The sequence below is a fragment of the Spea bombifrons genome, chromosome 3, assembly GCF_027358695.1.
Source record: "Spea bombifrons isolate aSpeBom1 chromosome 3, aSpeBom1.2.pri, whole genome shotgun sequence".
NCBI lineage: Eukaryota > Metazoa > Chordata > Amphibia > Anura > Pelobatidae > Spea > Spea bombifrons.
This window is the reverse complement of record NC_071089.1, coordinates 21,425,285-21,430,974: the sequence shown is the minus strand read 5'-3', so window position 1 is coordinate 21,430,974 and position 5,690 is coordinate 21,425,285. Positions and strand designations below refer to the sequence as shown.

General features: G+C 39.5%; 1 pseudogene; it reads left to right on the top strand.

Moving 5' to 3' along the window:
- The first annotated feature begins 2,352 nt into the window (after positions 1-2,352).
- On the top strand, positions 2,353-2,532 carry LOC128487856 (uncharacterized; annotated as a pseudogene).
- The last annotated feature ends 3,158 nt before the right edge of the window (positions 2,533-5,690 follow it).

Here is a 5,690-nt window from a genome sequence, read left to right as displayed (position 1 = left end):
TTATATACCACTAAGTTATAATATTTATACTCTACTCAAGAGTTTATATGTAATAATTACCTTATATGCTATAAAACATTTGTAAAAGTTATTAAAAAAAAGATAAAAGTCTGCCTATAAACTCATCTGCTTTCCTTTCCAGTAATATAATATATATGATTGATGGCCCCTGTTCATTGCTTTGTTTCACTGTGTAGTATGAAACAGAAATGTAAAATGTATTATATGTTTGCACTGATTTTTTGTTCTACTTGATTTTGCATGATCTGTATAAGAGGTTCTAGGGGGATGTGAGTTTTGGAATCTTTTTATGATCCTGAACAAACTACAGAAATAGAAAAAGGGAAGAATATTGAAGCAGAGTTGGAAATAAAAAATAATATATTTGGGAAAAAAAGATTCATATGTTGGATAAAATGAATCACAAAGAGAATATTTGGGTAAACTTGGATAACAATTCACATAATTGATATTGAATTGAATTTATATTGGTATATTTGATATTTAGGTCATATAGATATTAATTTGAAAAACATTGTTACTAATTCTAACATTAATCACTTAATAAAAAAACATTGTCTCCAGAAAAGGTTCAGATGAGTTAAGAGTCAAGAGAGCAAGTCAGTTAACAATTCCAGTAGATCCCTTGATGATGAATAGAATATATTTTAGGAACATACTGTATCCAGATGGGACAGACTGTTTCACCCTGCTGTAAAAAAAATATAAATAGATTAAATATCGTTTGAGCTCCAATAAAACTGATTTATGTCTGGTTATTAACAACAGTACATTTCATACCCAAAGATAAATGTAGGAACACACCATGGATGATGCAAGTACAATAAAATCAATAAAAAAAAACCTCGATTATTATTCGAATACCCTTCACAAGTGTAATGCTAAGTACGGCATCATTCCCAAACCGGTGGGTTGGAAAAGGAGTAAGAAACATAGAAACATTAGAATAGCTCTCTGCATGTGCCAGGCTTTCTTCAATTTATTTACAGCTGTATATATAACTGGAAGGTTATTCCCAATATCTACTACCCTTTCCATAAAGCAGAATTTATTTACATTGCCTCCAGGCTTCTGCCTTCTCCAAAACATTCCTTCTAATACGAGTACTCCTCATTTTATTAAATATGCCACCATGTTGGGCAGTAGACACTATACTTGTAATAAAATCACACGTGTAGAGCCTTATAATGTGTCTTGTTTAAGGTATTTTGTCAGCCAGCCATGTCAGAGTTTATATTCTGACGAGCTTTTTCACCTGATGAATCACAGTTTCCACTACTTGAGGCTTTTTATTATATAAAGCTTGATAATTCCCCATTGTTCATAAGCAGAAAACCTTTGGAATAGAGGAAAAACAGACGGCCTTTTTCCCTACAGTTAATATGAATAAAACCCTGTGCCAGCCAGCTAACTTCCGATAAACAGTGCTAATGGCTTGGTCAGGGTCTACCCTTTTAAAAAAAAAAAATTCTCATTGTCAACCTAACGAGTCGTATGAATACTTTTGTCATTGAAATACAGTTATCAATGGATAGTGAGGCATAATCATCAGAGTTTATTGTGCTATAGAGTAAGTCTAAAATATGGCAGAAAATTAAAATTTGCTAATGGCAAATAAATGACCAAATGTGTTTCACCAAATTCCTTATCTCACAAGATTGCCAACATGGGTGACACCACCTACCGGCTCAGTATCCTATTTCACTATCTAGTTTGCCTATAGGTTGGACCATCCCTAAGTCTTGAAGCATCAAACACAAATTATGAATGTATTCAGAACAAAAATCATAATTGTTGACCTTATTTGCATGCGCCTACCCAGAATCCCTTGTGGTTGTGGCAACACCATGAGATTTCTGATGGAAGAACAAGCCTTCTGGCTTGTCTGGTGTCTGGAGATGAGTGGTTAATAATGCTTCTACTACCCCCTTAATTTTAGTGGAAGGGTTTTCCATCACCTTTACCCACCATAAATTATGTAATGGAACAAAAAACAGCAATCCTTGACAATCAAATTCAAATCCTTTCAAATCCAGACAAGAATGGCCCTGGATTCTTTTTAAGAGGCAGTGAAGTCTGGACTTTGCTGGAGGAGGATTGGAGCCTTCTGGCCCTTTCCTCTCTTCAAGAAGGCCAGCAAGGAGTCTCACTCTTCGGGGTGAGACTCAAGATCCGACCCTCTCATGGGGGGGGGTTGGAATTTGTCCGAGTTCTCCGTGAGGGAACTCGGTATCGTAGTCTGGCTTCTGTTGCCTTGTGCACAGAATGCGGCACCAAAGGAGCACACACCTCGGGCTTCCAAAAAAAAAAAAAAAAATGATAATAAGGGCTGTCGCTTCTCGGCCTTTTGGCTAAGATCAAGTGTAGTCTCTCTTGTGGTGGGGAGGGATGACACTGATCCTCTGGCCTTAGGGTTCGGGAAAGCAATGGAACCCGAGGTGAAATTGCCCTGGCAGAAATGCCGGAGTCACCGTGTGTGGTATTGCACGCCACTGCACACGGTGAGCGCACGTTCTCACTGGCGGCCTTCCAGCACTACTCGCCCCCATGTACCATCAGGTCTTGGGGATGAGAATTATTTTTGAATCCGGCAGGCCAGAAATGGCTTGTCCTTAAATTATTTTTCTTTAATTTATTTAATTCACTTAGTTTTTACACGAGTGCCGATTAATTTACTCCCTTTTTGATTCACGGCATTGAAATTCACGGCTTGGCCCCCACTACTCTATGGCACACGTTTTTTGTAACCACGTTTTTGGACACTGTTTTTCTTTTTAGGAGGCAGTGAAGTCTGGACTTTGCTGGAGGAGGATTGGAGCCTTCTGGCCCTTTCCTCTCTTCAAGAAGGCCAGCAAGGAGTCTCACTCTTCGGGGTGAGACTCAAGATCTGACCCTCCCATGGGGGGGGGTTGGAATTTGTCCGAGTTCTCCGTGAGGGAACTCGGTATCGTAGTCTGGCATCTGCTGCCTTGTGCACAGAATGCGGCACCAAAGGAGCACACACCTCGGGCTTCCAAAAAAAAAAGGAATGATAATAAGGGCTGTCTGATGTTGCATGGAATGGTCATTAAATATAGAGAGTTAATTATTTGTTATGAGAATGTGGAGGCCAACATGGGAAGAAGGTCTCCTGTTTTTCCTCTATTCAAAATGCTTTCTGCTTATGAACAATGGGGAATTATTGCGCTTTATATAATAAAAAGCCTCAAGTAGTGGAAACTGATTAATAACATTCTGTATCTGCACCATAGGATATTCAGAGTATAGGGATCCGGTTAGGTAGGCTGTTTAGAATAGGCTAGTAATTAACACTAGGAAAGTGGTACTGTATCTGGAGGTAGTCAGAGTGGTGAAACCATAGCTGGGTGTTGTGTGTAACAGCCCTGGGGTTAGCATAAAGAGGGCTGCTTAAGTATGTGGGAATTCATTGTGATACAGAGTCATGGGTTCCGGATATTTGGGCTTTAGAGATAGCATCACATGATTTAGCATTAATGAAAGGGCTGCTTCAATAGGCATTGAATACTATTATACACAGGGCCAAGGGGAGATGCCACCAACATTTAAAGTGATCATGGAGCTTGGAGCTCTTTTATGCATTCAAATACATATGATGGCTCAAGTGTCTCTTTAAAATATATTGTTGAATGTAGGTTAGAAATACTAGAGGTTCTATTTTTTATTTTTTATTGCGTATAGTTTTAATCAGTATAAAATTGTGTAGGTTTTTAAATATTCAGGGCAGCTGTGTCAGACAAAGCTACAAACTGATAATGGCCCAGCAAGAACATGAGTGAGCGGATGTGTTACATGTGTCCTGGGATCAGATTGCTGAGTGGGATTGGCATTTTCAAGTGTTTCATTCGGAAAGGACATAACTTTGCTTTGACTGTATCACATCCTCCAACAAGGCTTCGTTAACGAGTGGTGTTAACAGCCTATTGTCACTGATTAATCCTTAACACATCTCAAGTGGGTTTTACGGATAGATAGTTTGTCCAGTCTACCCCTTTGCAATCATAATGATTTCACCCTTGGCAAGTGTGTAGCCTGTCAACTCTCCTGGGTGTTTAACTCTGAATGACGGGGGTCAGAACACATTTTCTCCTGTGAGGCTAATTAAACTTTAAATAGTGGGACATATAAATATTTTAGGACAAGTTAAGCTATTCATAAAGACCTAGTTTAAGGTCTTATGTTAATGTGTGAGTCTGGGTATGTTAGTGTGATGACTGTGTGTGTCTGGATATGTTAGTGTGTGTCTGGGTAAGTTAGTTTGTATGTTTGTTAGTGTGTGTGTTTATCTAGATATGTTACTGTGTGCTTATGTGTCTGGCTGTGTTAGTGTCTTGGTGGGTATGTGTGAGTTTCTGTGTGTGTGTGAGTATGTTAGTGTGTCTGGGTAAATTAGTGTGTATCTAGTCTAGTGTGTTCTTCACATAAAGCTTTCTCTTTTAAATGAAAACATGTAAACATTTAAGCATGTAAGCCAGGCTGTTGGTAGGGAAAAGGGTTGCCCATTAGCTCAATTGCCAATTAGTACAACTACACAACGGAAAGTATTTTTATAATGAATCATGGAAAGGGTAGAGTGCCACCACATATGATGTACAAGGTTGGCCTCCTGGGTTCATATAACCAACCAGTTCTGAATCTACGTATATCAGTAGCCTCCAAGCTTTGTGTTCCTATAGAACCGTGTTTCTATAGGAACCTACGTGTATCCTCGGCAGACACAAATAATGCAGAGAACACAAGAAACCATAAATATACAATAAAATTGTTCTTACAATTATAATTACTTCTCATTATCATTTTTACTGATGGGAGCAGGTAGGCGTTAAGAAAATTCTCGATTAATACTATGACTGCCCTGGACCAGTGCTATATCTTATTGGCCTAGCCCTCGGCAGCTTACAAGGGACAGCATTAAAGGCCAACCCCAACCTGCCAGCTCTTTCGCCCACGCCTGCCCAAAGAAGTATTCAGCCTGCCCGCTTATTAATTTTGGTGGGTGGTCCCACCACAAAAAAAGCATGTGTATAGCACGTCTGGAGTCCCCATCACATGAAGGGAATAAGGCACGGTCAGAGCAGCTCTAAAATCTTCAGCCAGGTAAGCTGGCAAGCTGTTTGGGGTCAAATGTGGCACTGGAAAGCTGTTTGGGGACAAAGATGGCACCTTTAAAGAGGGGCTGATGTAATGTTATAGCTGCTAAACCCAGAGTCTCTGGAACATATCTAGATGGTTGCTAGGCACAATTACTGATCAATAAGAAGTTACAAATTGTCAATACGTTTTTATTTGGAGGAAATGTTAATCCAGAAAAATCCACTTCTTCCTACCACTATTATTAGTTTTAATCTTTTGAGTTTTGAGTATTCAGCAGCATTTATAACATGACTACATCCTCTTTAGAATTGGAATTTCCTTGCAGTCCCTTTAGGTAAATGTGCCGAGTGAGTGTGCTGCCGGACCCTTAGCTTACCCCCAAGGCTGGCTGTTGCCAGTCTATCCCTCATCAGCAAGGGCATTCTATTAGTCTCTATGGGGATGGCTGCAAATTTCTAGTTGCCCCAGAATTGCTCCACTTTTACCGTTATAAATATGGATATGTTTTACAGCGTGACGCTCCATCCGATATTTGCAGAGTCCCACTGAATTCTTTA